The sequence below is a fragment of the Pantherophis guttatus genome, chromosome 5 (genome assembly GCF_059756535.1).
Source record: "Pantherophis guttatus breed Tessera chromosome 5, ASM5975653v1, whole genome shotgun sequence".
Classification (NCBI taxonomy): Eukaryota; Metazoa; Chordata; class Lepidosauria; order Squamata; family Colubridae; genus Pantherophis; species Pantherophis guttatus.
Window position 1 is genome coordinate 12,104,433 of NC_142067.1, and position 21,674 is coordinate 12,126,106.

Here is a 21,674-nt window from a genome sequence, read left to right on the forward strand (position 1 = left end):
ACGACAGTGGGAAAATCAGTAGCAATTTCCTGCTGTTTCGAAGAGTAAAGTGAGAAAATTAATCTTTTTTTAAAAAAAAAAAATCGTTAAGATTGAAATTGTTAAACCAAAGCAAAAGTTTAGGGGGGGGGGATGGAGAAAACTCCCAACCCCTTCTCCCCAAGCCTCTAACCCCCCCACTCTTGGCGTTATCTCCCCAAACCTCTAACCCCCACAAGCCTCTAACATCCCCCCAACCCGTGGCATTATCTCCCTCTACCCTCCTTGCCTGGCTAGGTGGCTCAGTGGCTAAGACGCTGAGCTCATCGATCAGAAAAGTCGGCAGTTCACATCCCTGCGTGAGCAGGGGGTTGGACTGGATGACCTCCAAGGTCCCCTTCCAACTCTCTTACTGTTACCCTTCCCCTTCCCTTGAAATTGTTAAACCAAAGCAAAAGTTTAGGGGTGGTGGTGGAGAAAACTCCCGCTCCCCCTTCTCCCCAAACCTGTAAACCCCCCCCCGCATTATCTCCCCAAGCCTCTAACACCCCCCCCACACCCTTGACATTATCTCCCCCTTGCCTGGCTAGGTGGCTCAGTGGCTAAGACGCTGAGCTCATCGATCAGAACGCTCGGCAGTTCGCATCCCTGCGTGAGCAGGGGGTTAGAATGGATGACCTCCAAGGTCCCTTCCAACTCTCTTACTGTTACCCTTCCCCTTCCCTTGAAATTGTTAAACCAAAGCAAAAGTTTACGGGTGGTGGTGGAGAAAACTCCCGCTCCCCCTTCTCCCCAAACCTGTAACCCCCCCCACAACATTATCTCCCCAAGCCTCTAACCCCCCCCCACCCTTGGCATTATCTCCCCCTACTCCCCCTTGCCTGGCTAGGTGGCTCAGTGGCTAAGACGCTGACCTCATCGATCAGAAAGCTCGGCAGTTCGCATCCCTGCGTGAGCAGGGGGTTGGACTGGATGACCTCCAAGGTCCCTTCCAACTCTCTTACTGTTACCCTTCCCCTTCCCTTGAAATTGTTAAACCAAAGCAAAAGTTTACCGGTGGTGGTGGAGAAAACTCCCGCTCCCCCTTCTCCCCAAACCTGTAACCCCCTCCCCCCCCGGCATTATCCCCCCAAGCCTCTAACCCCCCCCCCACCCACCCTTGGCATTATCTCTCCCTACTCCCCCTTGCCTGGCTAGGTGGCTCAGTGGCTAAGACGCTGACCTCGTCGATCAGAAAGCTCGGCAGTTCGCATCCCTGCGTGAGCAGGGGGTTGGACTGGATGACCTCGAAGGTCCCCTTCCAACTCTCTTACTGTTACCCTTCCCCCCCTCCCTTGCTTGATTTACCAGCCCCCGCTTGGTTTTTACCCACAACCACCGCTCCAACACAAACATAGACACACACACACAACACAACGATCGGCAACGATCTACCTACCTACCTACCTACCCATCGCGCACCTTCACACCAAGAACGGCGCGCAGGTCGAGGCTCAAACCCGCAATCCCAACTACATCATCCTCTCTCCCCCCCCCACCCCACCCCAACCCCGTTGAACCCGGGCTCGCTGCGCCGCACCAGCCCGGCCAGCGGAACTACAGGCGGGCCCCGCTGCCCGCGTGTGTGTGTGTGTATATGTGTGTGTGTGTGAGCCCCCCTTTATAAAACGGCGGCTCTTCCAAAACCAAGGAGCAAAGAGCCCGGGGGCAACAAAAAGGAGGATCCCTTCCTCCGGGTAGCTTTCCTTTCCCTCCTTTCTCCCCGGCGCTCCGGCGGCAGGCGAGCCAAGGCATCCCCCCCTCTCCACCCCGCAATCGGACAAGGGCGGCCGATCGTCCGAATCTTTGCGCGGCATCGCTGTGCATCGGGGCGGGTTAGGAGACCGGCAGGAGCGAGAAGCCACGCGTGCCTTCTTCCTCTGCCTCTTTTCTCTTGCCGGGCTCCGTTCGCAAAACCTCGGCGCCGATCCCCGGCTTGTTGCTGCTGCTGCTGCTGCTGCTTGGCTGCCTCCGCCTCCCGGTAGGCTGCGCTGTGTTCAGCGTTGCCGGCTGGGAATCGCCCCCCCATCCCCCCCCTTTTTTTTCCTTTTTCTCTCCCCCCCCCCTTTCTCTCCTCCCTTCGGAGGCCCCCTGAGTCAGGAGTTGCTACCGCCAGCGCTGCTCCGCGCGGCTCCAGTCCCGCGTTGCCTCGGGAAGGGGAAGGAAGAGCCGCGGCGGTGATTGCAACAGCAGCAGCAGCCGCAGCAAACAGCAGCACCGGCGGCGGCGGCTGCGGAGGAGGAGGAAACAGCGCTGGGGCTGCCGGCTTTCCTTCTTCTTCTCCTTCTCCTTCTCCTTCTTCCCTCCTGGCTGGCACCTTTTCGGTCCATGGATACCTTACGCAAGGAAGCGGTTGGCAAGGTCCGGAGCTGATCTTCACCACCGGCTTTGGAAGGAAGGGTGCGTTGTTTGGATGGTTTGGGTGTGTTGGGATTCCTTGGCGGTTGGCCGAAAACACGCGCGGCGTGGATCTCTCTCCTTTTTTTTTTATTTTTTTTTATTTTTTGGCCGGTTCGGAAAGGGCGCGCAGGTTGGATGGAGACGCGGGAGCGAATTGGGCGAAGGAAGCTTTTTTTTTTTTTTTGCAAAGTTTGCCTCTTTTCCCTTTTTAAAAAAAAACATTATTATTAATTGTTATCATTGTTGTTATTATTATTAACAACTATTATTATTAACTATTATTATTGTTTATTATTATTATTATTAGTATTATTATTATTATTATTAGTAGTAGTATTAGTATTATTAGTATTATTAATTTATTTTGCCGTCTTTTGCAAAGTTGCCGCGGGTCGGTGGAGGGGGGGGGAAACAAAAAAGCCGCCGGGCTGGCAAGCGTGGGAAGCGCCGGAGAGCTTCCCGATCAACCGCGTTTATAAGTGGTGGAGTGGAGCGCAGAGGGGAACCGAGCTGGGCTGTTATTATTTTAGTTCTGTTTTTTTCCTTTTGCCAACTTGTAAGAAGAACGATGGGTCATCGGAAGAAGAAAAAAGTTCTTGCGCGGGTCCCCAAGACGTCTCCTCTCTTGTCGTGGCTCTCCCCCCCCCCCGTTCCCACTCACTCACACACACACACACACACACACACACACACACAGGGTTTCAATAAGCAGCACTGAATAGTTTGGACTACTAGCAGGTTGCCTGGCTGGCTTGCTTTCCTTTTTGCACGCGCGCTGTTTTTTGCAAAAGAACCGGATGCCCCCGCGGTTTTTCTTGTCTTTCTTTTTTTTTGCATTGCATTGGATTGCAAGGTGCAAAAGCGGTGGCGGCGGATCGCGCGTGTCCTGGAAGCTGGACTGTATTTCGGTAGGAGCGAGAGAGAGAGAGGGAGAAGAAGGAACCGGGAAGAGAGAGAGAGAGAGAGAGAGAGAGAGAGAGAGAGGAACCGGGAAGAGAGAGAGAGAGAGGAAGGAACCGGGAAGAGAGAGAGAGAGAGAGAGAGAGAGAGGAAGGAACCGGGAAGAGAGAGAGAGGGAGAAGAAGGAACCGGGGAAAGAGAGAGATAGATAGAGAGAGAGGGGGGGGGGAGGAACCGGGAAGAGAGAGAGAGAGGGAGGGAGAAGAAGGAACCGGGAAGAGAGAGAGAGAGAGGGAGAAGGAACCGGGAAAAATAGAGAGAGAGAGAGGGGGGGAAGGAACCGGGAAAAATAGAGAGAGAGAGAGAGGGAGAAGGAACCGGGAAAAATAGAGAGAGAGAGAGGGGGGGAAGGAACCGGGAAGAGAGAGAGAGAGAGAGAGGAAGGAACCGGGAAAAGAGAGAGAGAGAGGGAGAAGGAACCGGAAAAAAAATAGAGAGAGAGAGAGAGGAAGGAACCGGGAAGAGAGAGAGAGGGAGAAGAAGGAACCGGGGAAAGAGAGAGATAGATAGAGAGAGAGGGGGGGGGGAGGAACCGGGAAGAGAGAGAGAGAGGGAGGGAGAAGAAGGAACCGGGAAGAGAGAGAGAGAGAGGGAGAAGGAACCGGGAAAAATAGAGAGAGAGAGAGGGGGGGAAGGAACCGGGAAGAGAGAGAGAGAGAGAGAGATGATACGAAGGGGCTTCCTTTTCGCCTGCTGGGTTAGCCAACGCGCCCAGCCCCGAGAGCGTGTGTGTCTTCTGCCTCCCGCTGTCTTCTTCTCCTCCTCTCTTTTTTTCCCCTCCCCCCCCGTGCTTCTCAAGGCATGCAAAAAAATAAAACTAAAAAATAAAATAAAAAGCACGGTCAAATTGGGGGGGAGGGCGTGTGGGGGGGGCCCGGGACGGAGTGGTAGCCGATTCCCACGGTGGCAAATCCCTGCGGCGGGCGGGCGGGCTGGCTGGCTTGCTTGGCCAGCGGACGAGCCAACAACGGCGGCTTGGCTACCTTGCGCGGGGAAGAGAGGCGGGAGATGGGGATGGGGGGGGTGGATGGGTTTCCCCCGGGGATGCGGAGGTGCGTGGAAGAGTCAGACGGCTGCGAGCTCCCGCCGGAGAGCGAAAGCAATGTTCATTTACCGGAAAATTCCCTTGCGGGAGTAGCGCGAAGGGAAAAAAAGGAAAGAAAAAAAAAGCTCGCAGCGGCGACTGTAACCGGAGCTCCCTTGATTAACAATTCGGATTTTTTCCCCATTTATTTTTTTTTTAAGTCCCTTCCCGCCGGTGCACCGTTGATAATTAGGATCCGGTGCCTCCTGTCCTGTGGAGGGGGGGGGGGCATGATTAGGTTTGGTGGGGGAGGAGGGCAAGGTTGAGAAAAAAGCTCCCGGGATCGGGCTTTGATTTGAAAGGGAAGGCTTTTGTAACCTCCTACTAGACAGCAGGGTTCCTGAGCAGGTGCAGAGTGCTTGCCACCCTTCCGCCCCAACCAACCAAAGGAGGCTTTTCTCCATCCTTTTTAAGATGCAGGTCAGGGCAGCTTCTGCAGAGTTAGGAAGGTTTTTCATTCCCACCCTCCCCAAAAATCCCTTCCTTTGGCAGTCGGTAAAATTGGGTATATTTTAACTCTTTTAAGTAAATGTGACTCTGGAGGGGTTGGTCTAGTTCGCTTACCCAAGTCGCAGAAAGAACTAGGGGTGAGTGATCTCACAACCTACAAGCCTGGGAGATGTTAATCTTGGTTGGGTGTACGTGGATTGAGGTTGTTCTCCTTGGTTGGGTTTATGTGGTTTGGGTTGTTCTTGGTTGGGCTTATGTGGCTTCCATGGCTCACCTTGGTTGGGTTTATGTGGCTTCCATGGCTTACCTTGGTTGGGTTTATGTAGCTTCCATCTCTCACCTTGGTTGGGTTTATGTAGCTTCCATGGCTCACCTTGGTTGGGTTTATGTAGCTTCCATCTCTCACCTTGGTTGGGTTTATGTAGCTTCCATGGCTCACCTTGGTTGGGTTTATGTAGCTTCTATGGCTTACCTTGGTTGGGTTTATGTGGCTTCCATCTCTCACCTTGGTTGGGTTTATGTGGCTTCCATGGTTCACCTTGGTTGGGTTTATGTGGCTTCCATCTCTCACCTTGGTTGGGTTTATGTAGCTTCTATGGCTTACCTTGGTTGGGTTTATGTGGCTTCCATGGTTCACCTTGGTTGGGTTTATGTGGCTTCCATGGTTCACCTTGGTTGGGTTTATGTAGCTTCCATGGCTCACCTTGGTTGGGTTTATGTGGCTTCCATGGCTCACCTTGGTTGGGTTTATGTGGCTTCCATCTCTCACCTTGGTTGGGTTTATGTAGCTTCTATGGCTTACCTTGGTTGGGTTTATGTAGCTTCTATGGCTTACCTTGGTTGGGTTTATGTGGCTTCCATGGTTCACCTTGGTTGGGTTTATGTAGCTTCCATGGCTCACCTTGGTTGGGTTTATGTGGCTTCCATGGCTCACCTTGGTTGGGTTTATGTGGCTTCCATCTCTCACCTTGGTTGGGTTTATGTGGCTTCCATGGCTCACCTTGGTTGTGTTTATGCAGCTTTTACAGCAGGCTGGCTGTTCTTCCTATAACCAGGTCAAGCGTGTTGTGTGAATGCAGTCTTTGGAGTGCCCCTAAATACTGCGTGTCTAGACTATCAGATCTATAAATGATGACATGCGCTGGACATGTAATGTCATGTAACGTGTATATACATCATCAACCCACCAAGACGAGGGTAAGAAAACCCCGATTTCCTCCGCAGGAGAGCAACGGAGAAACCAGGGGGAGCTGCATAAACTCTGCAGCTTCCCTGCTCCTTCAGCACTGCTTGGTGTTGTAGGCACAAGGTAAAAATATCATATACAGCACAGTATAGCGTTTCCTCCGGTTAATGATTTTAGCAGAAGGAGTCTCCAGAGCCCTCCACTTCCATCCCCTTCCAACTTGGATAAAATTCCCTATCAGAAAGGAGAGAGCATCCCTCTTCCTCCCCCCCCACCTCCATCCACACCCCCCCACCCCCTAAAATAACTAGCTTTCCAGATGGCAGCGATCTGGGTAAATTTTGGCTTAAAGGGGCTCAGACTCCTATAAAGCTACAGTACAGTTTTCTCCTTGGATGTCTACAGTCCTGGAGGTACAGGCAACTTAGAGAGAGAGAGAGAGAGAGAGAGAGAGAATGAATGAACGAACGAATGAATGAATGAATAAAGGGGGATAAAACTCTATCCACAAAGGTTGTCCGAAGCAAAACAGTTTTCTCTGGGCTGGGATAATGGCAGCTTTAGTCGGATGTATCCAGGGGTTGCAGATTTTAAGTATAAGAGCTTGTTTTTGGGATGTTTGCTATTCCCTGCTATCCTGTTCTTTCTCCACTGCCTCCTCACCTTCCCCCCCTCCAAAGGTGATTTCTTTGTGTCTTTGTTTTATGGTCCAAGGCATCCCCAGCGGTTGGTATCCTTGGTTCCAAATCCAATTAAAATGAATGCAAATGCGAGGGGACCAAGAAAGCACCCAAAAGCTATTCCCCCAACTCACTCAACCAAACTCACTGCTTAAAAACAACAACAACAACGGACATTGGGAGGAAGTCTCCATCCTTTCTTCTCTTCTTCACTTGCTTGCTCGTTTGCCAAAACTCTGTGTGTGTGTGTGTGTGTGTGTGTGTGTGTTTGGCGAGGGGGGTTTGCTGTCAAAACATTTAAACCAGCTTCAATTTGGGTTTCTACTTGCTGGCGTTGCAAAGCATCCAACTTCCTTTAGGGCTTCCCTCTTCTCCCCGCCTCTGACTTTATGAATGATGATTCACATGGCTCCTGGCAGAGCCTTCCAACGGTTGTAAAGACGGTTTGACCAAATTTAGCAGGGGAGACATACCTAAGTGTTCAAAAATAGCTGATTGCAACGTTTCTGTAAAAAAACCCGGAAAAGTCCAGCCTTGTCTTCAAGTCCAGAAAAGAAACAGATGCATCGTTGGCCGCTTGGCTATTTTGCATTTGAAGAATTCAATCGTTCTGATGTACTAAATGAGATCTACAGGGACAGGTAGTCCTCGATTTAACAACAGTTTCATATAGCGACGTTCAAAGTTAAAACGGCACTGAGAAAAGTGACTTGTGATCGTTTTTCACACTTAACGACCGTCGTAGCATCCCCACGGTCATACGATTTGCTTGATAACTGACTCACATTTATGACGGCTGCAGTGTCCCGGAGTCACGTGATTGCCTTTTGCGACCTTCCGACAAGCAAAATCAACGGGGAAAACCAGATTCACTTAACAACCCTGTTCCTAATTAACAACTGCAGTGATTCACTTAACAAATGTGGCAAGAAAAGTCGTAAAATGGGGCAAAACTCACTTAAGAAACTTCTCGCTCAATTGTGGAGGACTGCTTGTACTCATTGAATTGCAGCCATTCATTTAGCGACTGTTTGAAGTTACAACGGCACTGAAAAAAGTGACTTTCAACCAGTCCTCACACTTACAACTGTCACAGGATTCCCATGGTCATGTGATCAATGGGCCATTGGCTACCCACATGTATTTATGACAGAAGGATCTTGACAGACTTGAACACTGGGTCTTATCTAACAAAATGAAATTCAATGTAGAGAAAAGTAAAGTCTTAAACTTGGGTAAGAAAAACCAAAAGTACACATATAGACTGGGGGAAACCAAGCTTAACAGCAGTGACTGTGACAGGGATCTTGGAGTCTTAGTGGACAATCAGCTAAATATGAGCCAGCAGTGTGCAGTGGCAGCCAAAAAAACCAGTGCAATCCTAAATTGCATTAATGGATACAATCAAGGTCAAGGGAGGTACTATACCCTAGTAAGACCACACCTAGAGTACTGCATCCAGTTTTGGTCACCACACTATAAAAAAGATGTTGAGACTCTAGAAAGAGTGCAGAGAAGAGCAACCAAGATGATTAGGGGACTGGAGGCTAAAACATATGAAGAACGGTTGCAGGAACTGGGCATGGCTAATCTAGTGAAGAGAAGGACCAGGGGAGACATGATAGCAATGTTCCAATATTTGAGGGGCTGCCACAGAGAGGAGGGGGTCAACCTATTTTCCAAAGCACCTGAAGGCCAAACAAGGAATAATAGGTGGAAACTGACCAAGGAGAGATTCAACCTAGAAATGAGGAATTTTCTGACAGTGAGAACAATCAACCAATGGAACAGAAGCTGCCTTCAGAAGTTGTGGGAGCTTCATCACTGGAGGCTTTCAAGAAGAGACTGGACTGCTATTTGTCAGAAATGGTGTAGGGTCTCCTGCTTGGATGGAGGGTTGGACTAGATGACCTATAAGGTCCCTTCCAACTTTGTTAATCTAGTTGCACATCCTGGGATCATCTATAACCTTCCCAGCTGGATTTCAACAAACAAAACCAATGGGGGAAACTGGTTCATGCTTAATGACCACGCGATTCACTTAACAACTGCAGTAATTCCCTTAAGAACCATGGCAAAAAGTCATAAAATCACGTGCTACTCACTTAGCCTCATTGCTTAGCAATGGAAATTCTGATCGCAATTGTTGTTATAAGCTGAGGACTAAGTATACGTTCATTATTCAACCATGATTATAACAAGCTTACTATGATGTATGTGCCTGATTAATAAGCCATGGCAAATTATGGTTCGTTTAAATGTGGTTTTTAAATTATGTCATAGCTGACTGCTTTTGTGCGAAATGCACTGAGGTAAAGCAAACAATTTGTGTGTTGGCTTTAAGTGTAGTGTACAAGCCTAGTTTGTTGGGTATAGAGGTGGATTCCTGGTGATTGATTTCATTGAGGGCTTCATCAGGGTTGTGTTTGACCTCGGGGGGGGCGTGGCTAGGGGGCATGGCCAGGGTGGGTGTGGCCAGTTCGATGTCACTCATGTTGGTACCTGTTGTGGCCCGAGCACTCTGCAGCTAAATGGGCTCCTGGGCTCCGTTTTTGGCTGCGATGGCCTCCTGCAACACTCTGCCAGAGAAAACAGAGCTCGGGAAGGCTGCCTGTGGCCCTCACAAGCTCTGTTTTTGGCTGCTATAGCCTCCTGCAACCCTCTGCCAGCAAAAATGGAGTTTGAGAGGGCTGCCTGTGGCCTTCGCGAGCTCTATTTTCAGCTGCGATGGCCTCCTGCAACCCTCTGCCAGAGTAAACTGAGCTCGAGAGGGCTGCCTGTGACCCTCACAAGCTCCGTTTTTGGCTGCAATAGCCTCCTGCAATCCTCTGCCAGCAAAAATGGAGTTTGAGAGGGCTGCCTGTGGCCTTCGCGAGCTCTATTTTCAGCTGCGATGGCCTCCTGCAATCCTCTGCCAGAGAAAACGGAGCTCAAGAGGGCTGCCTGTGGCCCTCACAAGCTCCGTTTTTGGCTGCGATGGCCTCCTGCAATCCTCTGCCAGAGAAAACGGAGCTCAAGAGGGCTGCCTGTGGCCCTCACAAGCTCTGTTTTTGGCTGCTATAGCCTCTTGCAACCCTCTGCCAGCAAAAATGGAGTTTGAGAGGGCTGCCTGTGGCCTTCGCGAGCTCTATTTTCAGCTGCGATGGCCTCCTGCAACCCTCTGCCAGAGAAAACAGCTCGGGAGGGCTGCCTGTGGCCCTCACAAGCTCCGTTTTTGGCTGCGATGGCCTCCTGCAATCCTCTGCCAGAGAAAACGGAGCTCAAGAGGGCTGCCTGTGGCCCTCACAAGCTCTGTTTTTGGCTGCTATAGCCTCTTGCAACCCTCTGCCAGCAAAAATGGAGTTTGAGAGGGCTGCCTGTGGCCTTCGCGAGCTCTATTTTCAGCTGCGATGGCCTCCTGCAACCCTCTGCCAGAGAAAACAGAGCTCGGGAGGGCTGCCTGTGGCCCTCACAAGCTCCGTTTTTGGCTGCGATGGCCTCCTGCAATCCTCTGCCAGAGAAAACGGAGCTCAAGAGGGCCGTGTGCAGCCCTCCTGAGCTCCATTTTCAGTGGCAGAGGCACCATGGGCCAGTCCTTTGCTTTTTCCAGGGTGGCCCCACCGGCCAGATCTAAGCACCCCGCAGGCCAGATCTGCCCCCCGGGCCTTGAGTTTGACACCCCTGATCTAAGTTATCCTGATCTCTTCAAATAAAAGGTAGCATAACAATGGCTTTAGGATGATGACCAACATCATCAAGTAGGATAAAAGTAAAATATTTGTGATCAGTTCCTCTGTTATTTTGTAGATTTCCTAACTTATGTAAACTTATTGAATGGGCCTGCCTTATGGTAAGAAATATATGTTTTTTAGAGACTTCATTCCAACCACCAACTCACAAAAGGGTCTTAACTAAGACAAGCTCAACAATAGGTACTATAATAGGTACTAAAAATTGCATTTTATGATAAAACGCAAATTAATCTGGTTCCTTTGGGGAAAAAAATGGAAGGAAGACAATTAAGTTCCTGGTTTTGTCAAAAAAGAAGTGCTGTAGTGTTGTTGTTTTTTTAATTTTTGCTTTTGGAGAAAATATTAAGCATCTAATCCCAGTTTATGGAAATTAATTTCCATGGGTTAACTCTGAATTGAGTGGACTTCAGTCACTGAGTTAGTAAAAAAGAAGATGATCTATTTTTGGAAAGTGACAGTATATTTTGAATGAATTGTGAGATCATCTGGATGGACCTCTACAACATTATATTTTTTGCTCAGTCTGTTTGATTCCTGTTTGATTTTATTTTTAAGAAGGTACATCTTTGGAACCAAAGGGGGTTTGACTCCACATTTTGCGTCAATCTCCTTTAAAGCCAGGCAAAGTCTTCAAATCTCCGTCTATGAATTTCTGTTGAGATTCCACATTGTGGAGTTTTTCAAATACAATAAAACCCTGGTTTTATAGCCCAGTGCAGAAAAGGGGGTACATTAAAGCAAAATATCCAAAAAATCCTCATGGAATGCACACAGGGACAAATAGGAATTGACGTCTCCGTGGAAGTAGATGCTGTATGAGCGAGTTTAGTTTGTTCAAATTGAAGTTTAGAGGTCTACAAAGACCCTGTGAAAGAAACCTTACGCCATGGTGACATCCAGCCAAGAGAACTAGAAGCTGCAGCAACTGGCAAACAAATGAGCTGTAGTGGCGCAGTGGTTAGAGTGCAGTACTGCAGGCTACTGCTGCTGATTGCCAGCTGCCTGCATTTTGGCAGCTCAAATCTCACCAGGCTCAAGGTTGACTCAGCCTCCCATCTAGAGGTGAAATCCAGCAGGTTCTGACAGGTTCTGAAGAACCGGTAGTGGAAATTTTGAGTAGTTCGGAGAACCGGTAGCGGAAATTTTGAATAGTTCAGAGAACTGGCAAATACCGCCCCTTGCTGGCGCCAGAGTAGGGTGGGAATGGGGATTTTGCAATATCCTTCCCCCAGGAGTGGGGAGGGAGTGGAGATTTTGCAGTATCCTTCCCCTGCCACGCCCACCAAGCCATGCCCACAGAACGGGTAGTAAAAAAATTTGAATTTCACCACTGCTCCCATCCTTCCGAGGTGGGTAAAATGAGAACCCAGATTGTTGGTGGACAATATGCTGACTCTGTAAACTGCTTAGAGAGGGCTGTAAAGCACTGTAAAGCAGTATATAAGTCTAAGTGCTATTGCTATCTGTTAAGTGAAGAATTGTAATGGACATAAGAGGAAAAAAAACTAGGAAGAACAGGAGGAAGTGTCGTAACCAAGGCTACGCTCAAATCAAAGGCATTTTGAATCTTGGGGCAGAGGTAAAATTTGAGGAAGCATCTCAGACATGACCCTCTGGAGTTTTCATCAAAATGAAACGGGAAGTACAGGTAGTCCTCAAGTTACGACTGCAAATTGAACCCAGAATTTCTGCTGCTAAGTAAAACATTTGTAAAGTGAGTTTTTGCCCCATTTTAGGACTTTTCTTGCCCCAGCTGTTAAGGGAATCACTGCAGTTGGTAAATTAGTAACATGGTTGCTCTACTGCATTGAAGTGTGTACGGCAGGGGTGCCCAACCTTGCCAATTTTTAAGACTTGTGTACTTCAACTTCCAGAATTCCCCATGGCTGAGTTGAAGTGCATGTATCTTCTTTTTTTAAAAAAATTGTTTTATTGAATTTTTACAATTAAACAATCATTATTCAACTCTTGTGCATGACTGTGACTATTTACATATCATCACACTAGTATTCACCTATACTCTATATATTTTTACTAAATCTACATTCTATTATTTTCCTTTTTTTCTATTTTTGATCCAATTATACAATTTCTCCCATATTACGTAAAAATCTGAGTCCATCAATCCTTTCAATTCAAGTGTCATTTTGTCCTTCTCGGCACAGTCCAATATCTTTTCAATTATTAAATTTTCAGAGGGTATATTTGAGCTTCCCCAACATTGCGCGGAGGCCAATCTTGCCGCAGTTGTCATGTGAAGTCCGCATATCTTCAAGCTGCCAAGGTTGAGAATCACTGGTCCATCATGGATCATGGTCCAGATTTTGAGAATCCCTGATTTACAACTTCCTTTACTGACTGTAGAAAGTCTGAAAGCGGTGCCCGTTTCGGATGTCAATAATTTAGGTACATGAAACACTGTCTGTCACTGAGCACAAATAATTAAAACCCATTGCAGATAGTAGAAGGTTCATGTAACACACCCTGTGATAATTTAGGATATACAAATATTCAGAAGCTATTTCTTTTGAAGAGTAATGAACCTCCCCTAGAGTAAATTATCACCTGAAAATCAGAATTATTTACTTACATTGCTTATGTTATATCAAGACTATTAGCTGGAGTGGTTGAGACCAGGTCTCATCTACTCCAGCTAGCACTCAAGCTCTTGTAGAAAAGATTGGACTGCCATTTGTCAGAAATGGTGTAGGGTCTCCTGCTTGAGCGGGGGGTTGGACTAGATGACCTATAACAGGGATGGCTAACCTTTTTGCCATCGCGTGCCAGGAGGGGGGTGGGGAGGTTCACACACACGTGTGCCCACACCCATAATTCTATGCGCCCTGCCCTACGCGCGCAACCCCTCTCCCCCCTGCTCCTGGCATGCAATGGCCCAGTAGGCTCATTTTTCTTTCTCACCTGGCTCCAGATCCAGGAGGATCTGGGGAGATCCCAGATCTCCCCAGATCTGGGGAGGGCAAAAACAGCCTTCCCCACCCATCTCTAGGAATCTCTGGAGGCTGGGGACAGCAAAAAAGTCACTTCCTGTCCAACCGGGAGTTGGGAAATGGGTCATTTCAGGCCTCCGGAGGGCCTCTTGAGGGGTGGGGAAGGCTGTTTTCGCCCTCCCCAGATGCATAGAGAGGATCTGGAGCAGGTGAGAAAGAAAACGGGCCTTCCCCACACACTCCCAGGGCCCACCGGAGGCAGGAAACAGCCTGTTTCCCTACTTCTGGTGGGTCCAGAAGGCCCGAAAATTATCTGGCCGGCGTGCGCATGCGTGCCAGAGCTGAGTTGGCGTGCCCACTAATATGGCTACACGTGCCACCTGTGGCACGTGTGCCACAGGTTCGCCATCACGGACCTATAAGGTCCCTTCCAACTCTGTTAATCTGTTAATTTGTGTAATGCTCTTCAGGTAGTCCCCAACTTACAACTATAGTTGGGCCAGAGTTTCCTTTGCTAAGCATGGTGGTTATTAAGTAAATTGCACCCAATTTTATGATTTTTTTTCACAGTTATTAAGTAAATCACTGCAGTTGTTAAGTGAATCCCATGGTTGTTAAATGAATCCAGCTTCCCCCCATTGACTTTGCTGGTCAGAACTGAGCGGGAAGGTTTCACGTAGTGATCATATGACCCTGGGATGCTGCAGCTACCCTGTTTTCCCCAAAATAAGACGTCCCCTGATAATAAGCCCAATTGGGCTTTTGAATACATAGCAATAAGGCCAAGTTCAGGGTTCAAAAAAAATAAGACAGGGTCTTATTTTCGGGAAAATGCGGGTATTGTAAATACATACTGGCACCCAAATTTTGATGACATGACCAATGGAGTGGCTGCGACGGTTGTGTGAGACGTGATCATGAATCACAATTTTCTTCGGTGCCATTGTAATTTTGAACAGTTGCTAACTTGACCTGTGAAGCTTTGTACAAAGTATGGAGAACCAAACATAAACTGCAAAGAGTTGATATGTGTAAAATCACTTTTAAGATTCCAGTCCTTTCTGGTAATCATTGTATTACCATGCATTTTTCTTCTATGGAATGTCAGAAACATTGATCAGGGAAGATAAGGTGATGGATGGCGTCAAAGGCAGCCAAAGAGATTAACAGACTCATTTGTCTTCCACTGAATTTCATCAGGGTATCTGTGCCTCTCTTAGGGCGAAATCTTTTAACAGACGTATGTTGATCTGACTCAAAAATAGTCCACCCTTTCAAAATGGATATCCTCCTGGTTGAAGTTCTAAACCAGGGGTATCAAACTTGTGGGCCATTGGCCAGATGCGTCACACTCTGGTCCACATCCATCCCCAGTTTAGCGAAGGGGGAAAAAAAGTCACAATACGTCCAGTGGTGGGATTCAAATAATTTAACAACCGGTTCACTGCCCTAATGACCGGCTGGGTGGGTGTGGCCATGGTGGGCATGACCAGGGGGTGTGACAGGCAGCACTCGGCCTCCTGCACCCCCCTGGGAGCAAAAACATGCCACCCCCCCGTGCCCGTTTTGGGCCTAGGCCTCCTTGAAGCCTGCGAGCGAAAATGGGCCACAGGGGGGCGTGCCACACACCCCTGTGCCCTGTTTTGGGCCTAGAAGGCCTCCCTGCACTTACATTGGAGCCAAAATGGGGCGCGTGGGGACTCCTGGAAGAGGAGGGGTGGGGAGGGGAGAGACCAGCCAGCAATTTAACTACCGGTTCGCCTGAACCAGCCCAAACTGGCTGAATCCCACCACTGGATACGTTCACATGACGACGCGAGTTTGACATCCAACCTTCTCGAGTAGTTTGCAAACATGGATAAGCAAAAGTTGTTACTGTTCTCTTGTTCCCAATTAAAACGTTAAGGAACCGTATGTGGTTACTTCATAAACACAGGCAGGCTTATTGCTAGTGGCATGGGTACAACAACAAGCTTTGTGCAAGAGATAGGACATTGTTCTTTGTAAGTGAAGGGCTGTGCTTTGCCTGCCATTTTGACAAATTGAGTGGCACCATGGAAAACGCAAAAAACCACACTCCTTTTTTGAAATCTGCTAATTCCAAAGCATTTAAACACTGACTAAAAAGACACTGTCATCTAATTTTCATGTCAAACCTGCACCAAGACATTTTACTAGCAGCTCTCAAAAGAACCCTGTGGAGCGCACTAATGCTTTAAGGTACAGGACACACAACCTGCAGGGTGCTCAACCTAGTAAAATATCTGCATTAGAGCTCATGGATTGAGGTTAATGCTATAAAATAAATGATAGCCATACAGCTGAAACCTAAGGTATCTTTTTGTACCTGTGAAGTTTTGCGGGGAAAGGGAGAGATGGATAAATGCCGGTTTGAACATGGTGGAGTCATGCGCAAAATGGTCAGCAGGATTTAAAGTTTAGATTAAACTCGGCTAGTCCTCTGCCTTTATTGATGCATTTATTACCCATTGGGTTTATATTTTGCATTTCATTCAAATAGTGGTCCGTCATTACTTTCTGCTGATGGAAACCTAAAATAGTTAAAAATAGTTGCGGTTTGAAGGTATGCAAATGTGAGTAGATAAATAGGTATCATTTGGCAGGAAGGGTGCCTTGGCATATAGTCATGCTTGTCACTGGAAAAGGTTAGGCTGAAGAAGGAAATCTAGACTCCTTTCCAAAAAGGAAAAGGTTGATCATATTGAAATAGTCCATGAGATCATCAGGTCCTAAATTATGTAAGTTTTTAATGGTCAAACTGAAACCATTGATTGTGTGCAGAAGCCGTTGATAATTAGTGCATATCTTTCTATGCGGGCATAACATGTTCTTGGCATCATGCATTGGTTAGCATCCTGGAGGTTATGTTGGGTACAGAAGCCTCCACATTCCTCAGGAAAACCCTGAGCACATTGGTGACATAGATTTATGTATTTGTTTCTCTACTGCCTTTATCATTTTTATAAATAAGAGCCTTGATAGCACAGTGGTCTAAGCACCCTGTTATTAACACAGCTGCCTGCAATTACTGCTGGTTCGAATCTCTCCAAGGCTCAAGGTTGACTCAGCCTTCCATCCTTTCTAAGGTAGGTAAATTGAGGACCCAGTTTGTGGGGGCAATAAACTGACTTTGTATAAATATACAAAAGTATGAAGGCTATTGCTTAACGCATTGTAAGCCGCCCTGAGTCTCTGGAGAAGGGCGGCATATAAATCAAATTTTAAAAAAATAAAATAACTCAAGGTGGCAAACATACACAATAGTCCTTCCTCCTCTTATTTTCCCCACCACAACAGCCCTGTGAGGTATGATGGACTGAGAGAGAATATCTAGTTCAAAATCACCCAGCCGGCTTTCATTCCTAAAGTGAGACTAGAATTCAGTCTCCTGGTGATCGGCCGTCGCAGCGGAAAATGGAGCTCGGGAGCCTGTTTTCGCTGGCTGAGCGCTTGGGCCACCACAGGTGCCCCAGACATGAGTGAGGTTGAGCTGGCCACGCCCCCCCTGCCCCCCCACCAGGTCATACACAACCCTGATGTGGCCCTCAATGAAATCGAGTTTGATACCCCTGCCCCATGGTATATAATACCTGCCAGTTGGTTAAAAGAAAATTATGATGGATGATAACCGAAAGCTACCAAACGGTTTTAAACTAAGAGTTTTCTTGGAGTCCCTGGTGAATTTGCCGTAAAGAGACAGGATGGATTGGATGAAGGGCTTGATAAATTGTAATCTGCTAAGAGAACCAGGAAAACCAGTTAATTTAAATGCTTGGAAGGAAAGTCTCTTGCCATTTTCGCTGCTGAGCCAGCTGTGCTCCTAAGAATACCTGTGAGAGAATATCATGATGTAATATTTTCTGCAGGGCATTTTGAGAAACAGAGAAGCTTGGTGTGTATAAATGTGTTTTAGGATTTTTTTAAAAAGTGTGTGGGGGGGGAGATCTTGGCCTGTATTTTTTACCCTCTGCTATTTTTGCAAAGCAGCCCGAGGTTCAGCCTCACCCCCACCAAAATTTATCTCAATTTCATGGTTTTCTTCCACACGTGCTAAAAATAGCCTTAAAACTTCCCTCAGCAGGATGGATTTCTACAAATTCTAGGGTTGGCTTGACCTGATCTTGCTTAAAATAATGCTGGTTTTGGCTGCAGTTTCTGATAGAAATAACCCATAATGGGAAATGTACTTTGGATAATGAATTAGATAGTGATGGTTTATTGTATTACAAAAATAAATTCTCAGTATTTTTATTTAAATGAGTCGTACTTGGTCCTTCAACATAAGCCATTCAGGATTGGTGTCGAGCATAAATTGGTGGAGAGAGAACCATGAATACTTAGAGGAGAGGTTGAGTATAAATCGAAAGAAGTAATTCATTTAGTGACCATTCAAAGTTTCAATGGCACAGGAAAAAGTGATTTATGACCATTTTTCACACTTACGATCAGTGCTGGTATTCAGCCAGTTTGGGAGAACTGGTAGCAGCGGCTGCAGGAGGCTCCGCCCACCCGCCCGGACGTAATCACGTCCCATTTATCCACGCTTTTGATGCTCTGCATACACAGAAGGTCCTGTGCATGCGTGGAGATGGTTGCGTGCGCGCTCACATTTGCGAACCGGTAATGAAGGTAAGTGAATACCACCCCTGCTTACAACATTTGTAGTGTCCCCACGATCACAGGATCAAAATTCAGATGACTCATACTTATGATCGTTGCAGTGTCCCAAGATCATGTGACTACTTTTTGACAAGCCCGGAGGTTAAACACGGAATACCAGTATGCTCTTAAATGGCTCCTGGCTGGGAGATTTTAACTTCAATTATTTTTCCTTCCATTGCTTGTTTGCCGTTTTCCACTTCAGACTCGTTTCTTATTCTAGGACAGGGGTATCAAACTCAAAGCCCGCGGGGCTGCCCTAGATCTGTGGGGGTTGTCCTGGAAACAGCGAAGGACCAGCCTATGGTGCCTCTGCCAGGGTTGCATGAGGCTGTCGCAGCCGGAAATGGAGTTCAGGAGCCCTTTTTCGCTGGCAGAGCGCTTGGGCTTTCACTGGGACGAGTGACATGAGTGACGTCGAGCGGGCCATGCCCACCCCGGCCACATCCACCCCGGCCCCCCGAGGTCAAACACAACCCTGATGCGGCCCTCAATGAAATCGAGTTTGACACCCCTGTTCTAGGACTCTTAGAAGCAGTCCATCCAAATACCCTGGATTAAAATCAGTAGAGATACGTGTGAACATTTTGATACGGGTGTTCAGAATCCTTGCATTTGGGACAGCAACAGACGGATAAGAGGGCATCATTCTACCTTGCAGAATTGTTGAGGGGCATTGGACCTACATTTTGTAGGTGTTCTTCTCTGCATGAGAAATGTTGCTTTAGAACAGGGGTCTCCAATCCCTGGGACCGTGGCCCCTAACTGGACCTTGAGCCATTTGGAACCAGGCCGTAGAAGTGGCAGGCGAGCTCGTGCATGCGCATGCATCTCCACTCGCATGACCAGCAGGCGTGCATGTGCCCACATGCTCCATTTGTGCAAGTGGCAGGCACACTTGCCCGCCGCTCGTATGGAACCATTCCCTTCCCCTCTCCCCCTTCTCCCCCCACCGGTCCAAAAAGTCAGAAAACTTGGGGAAACTTTGCTTTAGAAGACCTTTGCTCTCTGCCAGCAGTTATATTGTGAAGTATGGCTGCATTAATATCTGAAAGGAGCTTGAGTATTTCATTAAGCATGTTGCCTTTGGACTCGGCAGCTTGTATTATCTCAAGGGATCCAGATTGCTGAATTACGTGAGGTATGATGAACTGGGTAATTAAAGATGTATCCTGTGTGCCCGTCTGTTCCTTGAGAGCAGCCTCTCTCAACATCTTACTAAGTTCCCAGCCCCACCAATTATTCTGTCAAGTGGAGTAAAAGGTAAAGGTAAAGGTTCCCCTTGCACATATGTGGTAGTTTCCGTCGCATATATGTGCTAGTTGTTCCTGACTCTAGGGGGCGGTGCTCATCTCCGTTTCAAAGCCGAAGAGCCAGCGCTGTCCGAAGATACCTTCGTGGTCATGTGGCCGGCATGACTCAACGCCAAAGGCGCACGGAACGCTGTTCTCTTCCCACCAAAGGTGGTTCCTATTTTTCTACTTGCATTTTTTATGTGCTTTCGAACTGCTAGGTTGGCAGAAGCTGGGACAAGTAACGGGAGCTCACCCTGTTACGCGGCACTAGGGATTCAAACCGCTGAACTGCCAAACTTTCGATCGAGAAGCTCAGCGTCTTAGCCCCTGAGTCACCGCGTACCTTTTTGTCAAGTGGAGTAGGTCCTTCCAAAGTCTCTTTTTAAAAGAAGGATGTTTATATATAGGGGAGATGCTTATTTGTTTGTTTGTTTCTTTGTTTATTGTACAGGTAGTCCTTGACTTACAACAGTTCATTTAGTGGCTATTCAAAGTAACAATGGCACTGAAAGATGTGACTTATGACTCTTTTTCACACTTATGATCATTGCAGCATCCCCAGGCACATCTCCCAATGTGCCATTCCAGGTTCACTGAGTTGAGAAAACATACTCTTAAAAAAATGAAGTTGACAACTACCTGCATTTCCTCTGGTAGTTTTTGGGGACACATCAGATAATTGGCTATGAAAGCACATTGGAAAAGTTTGTTTTAAAAGATTCAGGGTGAAGCCCAAGGCAGAAGAACAGATACTTTCTGATGCTTTTATGTCTTTTTTATTTTTCCCTTTTTTTCGGCTGGAGACTGAACTTCATTATCATGAGTTAGAATTAATGCGCCAGGTCTCCCTGCAAATACAAAATACCCCCCCCCCCCAATCCTTGTCTTGTCACATTAGGATTCTTTCTCTTTTCTGTGTCAAGCTTTGGAAGATATCCAAAATTTTCCAGCTTTACAGAGGGAGCAGAAAATAGAAATGTCAAATCGGGCACTCGGCCAAGCAGAGTGAGGGGTACGTGGATCCCCGGAGACCATTGCGAGCGAATGCAAAGCTGCGAGTCTCTAAATAGGACCACTCTGATCGGCGTGATGTACATGACTTTCGGTTACAAAATTATTTGGTTTTAGCACCGTGGAACCAAATGAATACCATCTGCCCACTAGTAGTCTGAAGCAGATCTACTTGTCACACACACAGAGAAAAACACGTCTACTAAATAATGCCTTCACCTTGGCCTCCGTGTCTCTATTCATAAAAACCGTTAGAAACTTTGGCCCAGTGACATATTCTAATATTTCATGCCTCACATGTAGAATTAGATGGTGGGTGGGTGGGGAAACAGGCATGCCTTATCCTAGGAATCAAACACTGGCTACTGAAGCAATCTATGAAGGTGTCATGAAGGTTAATGGAAGCCAATCTTATTAACATAAGCCAAGGTTTTTTTGTCTCTGTGCCAAATCCACATTTCCTGGCTGTCTCTCTTCTCCCCCCCCCAATCCTTTCAGATGCCTTCTGAATAATCCAGCCTTTCTCCTCAACTGAATGGTGTCCTTTCCAGTTAATATTTTGCCCCTTTTGCTATTACGTTTGAATTTAGGCCCAGCCAGCAAAATCGATGGACGGCAGATTTATGACAAAAGCAAAGTCGTTCTTCGCACGGCGTGCTATTAACTGCGGGGAGATGTGACAGTGGCCACTACCTTGAGTTCATTCCAGATGTGATGAGTCAGGCTTCTTGCTTCATTTGCATGTTGGCCATAAAGCAAACGATTGCGTCGAGTTTTCACTCCGAAGGACGTGCTCGGACGAAGAGAGGCGATTTTGGACAGAGCTTTGTTCGTTCCGTGGTTCTGCTTTTAGCTCGCTCATCTGACCAGTTTATGTCCCGTGTAGGAATTGGATTCAGAACTTGATAGTGAGATGGGCGGCATATAAATTTAATGAATGAATAATAATTAATAAATAAGGAGCCCACAGTGAAAAAAGTGCGGTAGGTTACAGTGAGGACAGATTACTTCTACTCATACAGGTAGTCCTCAATTTACGATTACAATTTGGACCAGCATTTCTGTTGCTAAGCGAAGTGGTTGTTAAATGACTCAGGCCCAAATTTAGGTCTTTTTGCCAAAGCTGTTAAGGCAATCACTGCAGTTGTTAAATGAATCATATGGTTGTTAAGTGACTCGGACTTCCCACCAGCTTCCGACAAGCAAAGTCAATGGGGAAAACAAGATTCGC

At 47.3% G+C, this 21,674-nt stretch overlaps 1 protein-coding gene across 9 annotated transcripts in view; it reads left to right on the plus strand.

Moving 5' to 3' along the window:
- The first annotated feature begins 1,599 nt into the window (after positions 1 to 1,599).
- FAT3 (FAT atypical cadherin 3) overlaps positions 1,600 to 21,674 on the plus strand; it is a 626,029-nt gene continuing 605,954 nt past the window's right edge. For all 9 annotated transcript variants that reach the window (XM_034408488.3, XM_087894589.1, XM_087894591.1 and 6 more), the window contains exon 1: positions 1,600 to 2,418. The gene's annotated coding sequence lies outside the window, so the exon portion shown is untranslated. The remainder of the gene's footprint in view (positions 2,419 to 21,674) is intronic.